Genomic DNA, 5,972 nt, shown 5'->3' on the forward strand with positions numbered 1-5,972 from the left:
CCTCACCTGCCTCGTTCTCATCCAGCCTGGAAGCAAGAACCTCAAACCTGTTATGCAGATTAAGAGGCTGAGGCCTCCGCTCCTCGCCCCCCTTCCTCCTCCCAGCAGCCCCCTCTTGTCCCTGACCCTTAGAATTAGCCAGTCTAGGGGGGGTGGATGTCACTTGCACCCCATTGACAATGGCACCCTCTCTCCCCTTGATGAGCCTCAGTGTCTGTAGCTCAGAGGCCAGCTCCTCCAGCAACCTGCACTTACTACAGACATGGTCACTGGGATGGACCCTGGAGTCCACCAGTTCCCACATCATACAGAAACCACACATCACATGCCCCTCCATTATTCACTGTAGTAGTTTTGAAAAAAATTTTTTTTTGTTTTTTTTTCCCTTGTTTTTCAAACGAACTCACCTGGCCTTTTTTCCCTCCAGCCCTTTTTGATATTAAGCCCTAATAGCTCACTCTGCTGCCCGCTCAGACGCTGCCCGCTGTCTACACCAGGCCTCCTTTTAAACCTGGCGCTGATTTAAAGCTGATGGCCCACAACTGCCTGCTAACCACTCCCTCAGAGTTCTTAAAGCAGTAAATACAATAAACAAATGCTTTAAACAGTTCTACAAAGAACAAAGTGCTTTAAACTTACTTTAAACAGGTTTTTAACAGGTAAAATCTTAGCTCTCTCTCTGCTCCTTCACTCGTCTGCTCCAGCAAACAATCATTTAATGTTTAAAGTTTATTTACTGGTGTCACAAGTAGGCTTACATTAACACTGCAATGATGTTACTGTGAAAATCCCCAAGTCGCCACACTCCAGTGCCTGTTCAGAGAGGGGGACTTTAGTATGGCCAATGCATCTAACCAGCACATCTTTCAGACTGTGGGAGGAAACTGGAGCACCCAGAAGAAACCCATGCAGACAAGGGGAGAACATGCAAACTCCACACAGACAGCAACCCAAGCTGGGATTTGAATCTGGATCCCCGGTGCTGTGAGGCAGCAGTGCTAACCACCATGCCATAATGTAATGTCACACGTCAATACAAACATTAAAAAAGGGGGAGCAAGCACTGGGGATATTTTTTAAAGGGATAGAATTGAAAAGCAACAACACTATTTCCAACTTGTATCAAATCTTGGTTAGGCCATACTTGGAATATTGTGATGTGGAGATGCCAGCATTAGTCTGGGGTGGGCACAGTAAGAAATCTCACAATAGCAGGTTAAAGTCTAACAAGTTTATTTGGAATTATGAGCTTTTGGAGTACTGCCCTTCATTAGGAGAGTGGAGAGGTACATTTCACAAACACGGCAGGCCAAGTTCCGCACACATGAGGACAGCCTCAACTGGGATTTTGGTTCCTATCGCACTACATGTAACCCCCACCATTTGGCCTGGGCTTGTGAAATCCTACTAACTGTCCTGGCTTGAGACAATTCACACCTCTTTAACCTGTGATTATCTGTCTCTCAACTCACAATGTCTGTAAAGACTCAATTGCCTGTAAAGACTCGTATTCAACCATTATCTTGCGTCTCTGACTATATAAGCCGTGTTTGTGAAAGCTACTGTTGTAGGTAAAAGATATCTCTGAGACCAAGTACAGCAAGTTTATTCAAAAGCTTTTGGGAGATACACCTGGTACCTGACAGCGGTTCCCCAGGCGTCTCCCCGAACATAACTTAAGAGCGTATATTTATACCCCCCAGCAGCCATGTGATCAGATCCCAGCAGCAGACATGAGACCAGGATATGATAGCAACTTCAGGAGAGGATGATTAATATTTTAAATATTAATTCTCAAACTGTGGATATGAAGGCTGGTGGTATTGCTGATCCTCATTACACTTTGAAAGTGTCTTTTTGAACCATCGTAATTACATCTGCTCCACAGCATGTAAAGAGACCATTCGGCCCAACTTGTTTAGGTTTGACACGAGCACCTCCCACCCTCTTTCTCAAACCCTTTCTGCCACAGACACATATTCAGCTTGTCTGTGAATAAAGCTATGTAATTGGCCTCAATATCTTGTTTGCTATGTTACAGGTGCTACGTAGACAAAAGTTGTTTCGTAATTCATTCCCTGAAGGAAGAATTCCCTATTGGATTAATTAGTGACTCTTGCATATTTATAAGCTCTCATTTTGGTCTCTCCTGTGTTAGGGTGAAATCGAAGTGGTGGACACAAATGTTTACCAGGCACACAAAATGGACTCTGGGAAGGGACAATAAGAGGTACTGACTTTGGGTACAGACATTTACACAAAGAGACCTGAAAATCCCACTAACAGGAATGGCCGAACAATCCTGCCCTATATGAGGGTAATTGAACTCCCTGATTATTACTGTATTGCTCTTATTATTTTAACTTCTTCTGAAATTTGTCCACAGATTTGGTCTTCATTTCTAGGGGGTCCTTAGCAAAAACCCTGCAATCAAACAGTTAATTTTCTGTTCCTTAATTCTCATCAAATAGATTCCGTTTTTGAACTCCTCCTGTACAGACCATTCCATCTGCTGTTCTGGAGTGTGGCTCACAATGTTTCAGCACTTGGTGTGTGTGTTTTTTTGTGAGAAGGGAGTGTGTGGGAGAGAGTTTGTGTGTGTGTGTGTGTGTGTGAGTGTGTGAGGGAGAGAGAGAGGGGAGAGAGTGTGTGTGTGAGAGGGGGGAGAGAATGTGAGTGTGGGAGACAGAGTGTGTGTTTGTGTGTGGGAGTGTGAATGTGTTCTTGTTTGTGTGAGAGCAAGTGTGTGTGAGAGAGAGGAGGGAGGGTGTGTCTGTATGTGTGTGAGAGAGGGGATTGCGAGTGTATGTGAGAGAGAGTGTGAGGGAGGTAGAGGAGACTGAAAGAGTGGAGCGTGTATGTATGAGAGAGGAGAGAGTTTGAGTGTGTCGGAGAGCGTGTGTGTTTGTGTGTGTGAGAGAGACAGGAGTGTGTGCAAGAGGAAAGTGTATGTATGTGTGTATTTATATGAGAGAGAGAGTAAGCGTGTGTTTGTAGAAGTGTGTGTGAGAGAGGGGAGTGTATTATGTGTGTAAAAGGGGAAAGTGTGTTGTGGTGGGGGTGGGGGGAGAGGGTGTGTATCTGGTTTTCTCAGTCTCAGTATTCTCATTAATATCCTGATGTACTGACCACTCGCTTTACACCATCCCCGATTTTACTTTCATTAAAGTGGCTGATATGTGACTATAACCGGCTTCTCACCAGGTTGGTGGGGTAGGGGAAAGATGTTACCAGGGTTAAAATAACCCCTCAATTTCTATAAGTAATAGATAACATCAGGAAGAGAGCTATACTCTGATATATTAGTCCATGCCATGAAGACGCGGCTACGAAAGGCGTCTCATGTTGGGTGTATGGGGGTTCTCCCTGGAGTGCGGGCAGTGTTGGAGCCGACGAGGGAGCGAGCTATCTTGGATCTGGTGTTATGTAATGAGGCAGGTAGAATTAGGGACCTTGTGGTGAAGGATCCTCTTGGGGAGAGTGATCATTGTATGGTGGAGTTTCTGGTGCAGATGGAGGAGGAGAAAGTGGGTTCCCGGACCTATGTCCTTTGTTTGAACAGAGGGGAGTACGGTAGGATGAGAGAGGAATTGGCGAATGTTGATTGGGGGAGCACATTGGAAGGTAGGTCTGCTGAGGAACAGTGGAGGATCTTTAAGGAGATCTTTCTTGGTGCTCAGCAGAAATTTATTCCGATGGTTAAAAAGGATCATAGGAGGAGAGATAATCAGCTGTGGATAACGAAGGAGGTAAAGGAGAGTATTAAATGAAAAGCGGATGCGTTTAGAGTAGCTAAGAGTAGTGGGCGTGAAGAGGATTGGGAGAGATTTAAGTATCAACAAAGAATGACGAAGAAGTTGATAAAGAAGGGTAGAATAAACTATGAAGCTGGGCTAGCGCTTAATATAAAAAAGGATAGTAAGAGTTTTTATAACTATATAAAAAGGAAGAGGCTGGCTAGGGTGAACATTGGACCCTTAGAGGATGAGAGGGGGGACCTAGTGGTAGGGGATGGGGAAATGGCTGAGGCCTTGAATAACTTTTTTGCTTCGGTCTTCACGGAGGAGGACATGAATAGTTTGCCAGGTGTTAGCGATGGAAAGATGATAGGAGTGGAGGGCCTGAATGACATTATTGTTACTAGAGAGGCAGTGCTCGACAGACTGGAGGGACTGATTGTGGACAAGTCCGCAGGACCGGATGGAATGCATCCGAGGGTTCTGAAAGAAATGGCAGAGGTGATACTGGATGCCTTGGTGATTATTTTCCAAACCTCGCTGGATTCCGGGGAAGTGCCGGAAGATTGGAAAACGGCTAATGTTACGCCGTTGTTTAAGAAGGGTAGCAGGCAAAAGGCAGGGAATTATAGGCCAGTTAGTTTAACGTCTGTTTTAGATAAAATGCTCGAATCCGTAATCGAGGAGAAAATAGCGAGGCATCTTGAGAATTGCTTGATAGAGCAGACGCAGCACGGTTTCGTTAAGGGGAAGTCGTGTCTGACAAATTTATTGGAGTTCTATGAGGATGTGTCTAGGGCGGTGGATAGAGGAGAGCCGGTGGATGTGGTGTTCCTTGATTTTCAGAAGGCATTTGATAAGGTACCTCACAAGAGGTTATTGCAGAAGGTAAGGGGACATGGAGTTGGGGGTAGGGTGTTAGCATGGATAGGGGATTGGCTGTCAAATAGGAGGCAGAGAGTGGGGGTCAATGGGTGCTATTCGGATTGGTGGTTGGCGACTAGTGGAGTGCCCCAGGGATCGGTGCTGGGGCCTCAGCTATTTACCATTTATATAGATGATCTGGAGGAGGGAACCGAGTGTATGGTGTCGAAATTTGCTGATGACACCAAGATTGGTGGAACGGCAAATTGTGCAGAGGGTGTGGAAAGTCTGCAGAGGGATCTAGATAGGCTGGGCGAATGGGCCAGGAAATGGCAAATGGAATTTAATGTTGGCAAGTGTGAAGTTGTCCACTTTGGTAAGAATAATGGTAGGAAGGACTATTACTTACATGGCGAAAAACTGCAGCAGGCGACGGTGCAGAGGGATCTCGGGGTCCTTGTGCATGAGTCGCAAAAACCCAGCCTACAGGTGCAGCAGGTGATCAGGAAGGCGAATGGGATGCTGGCCTTCATAGTGAGGGGGATTGAATATAAAAGTAGGGAGGTCTTGCTGCAACTGTACAGGGCACTGGTGAGGCTGCAGCTGGAGTACTATGTGCAGTTTTGGTCGCCGCACTTACGCAAGGATATTTTGGCCTTGGAGGGAGTGCAGAGGAGGTTTACTAGGCTGATACTGGAGTTGAGGGGGTTGAACTATGAGGAGAGGCTGAATAAACTAGGCTTGTACTCGTTAGAGTTTAGAAGAATGAGGGGAGATCTCATTGAGACGTATAAGATGTTGAATGGGATGGATAGGATAGAGGTGGAGAGACTCTTCCCGCTCAGAAAGGACAGTAGGACTGGAGGGCACCGCCTCAAGATAAAGGGGGGGCAGTTTAGAACGGAGTTGAGGAGGAACTTCTTCACTCAAAGGGTGGTGAATCTCTGGAATTCTCTGCCCATTGATGTGGCGGAGGCTGCCTCGCTAAATATATTTAAGATGTGGGTAGATAGGTTTTTGATAGGCAAGGGGATTAAGGGTTATGGGGAGAAGATGGGAAAGTGGAACTGAGCCACGACAGATCAGCCATGATCTTATTGAATGGCGGGGCAGGCCTCGAAGGGCTAGATGGCCTACTCCTGCTCCTATTTCTTATGTTCTTATGTAAGAGCTGCTCAGGGCTCTGCATAAACTGTTGTTTTCAGTGCTTGGTGACCAGTCATTGGAACCCAGCATTGCTAATATGCTACATTGTCCTACATTAAAGGCGCTATATAAATGCATGCTTTGTTGTTGCACTTGAGCAGATGTCAGCACATTGAGCGGGTCAGCGCGTGTACATTGAGCAGGGAGTTTCCCAGGTCCGGGTGA

The sequence above is a fragment of the Carcharhinus amblyrhynchos genome, chromosome 19, assembly GCF_965287045.1.
Source record: "Carcharhinus amblyrhynchos chromosome 19, sCarAmb.v2.hapA, whole genome shotgun sequence".
Classification (NCBI taxonomy): Eukaryota; Metazoa; Chordata; class Chondrichthyes; order Carcharhiniformes; family Carcharhinidae; genus Carcharhinus; species Carcharhinus amblyrhynchos.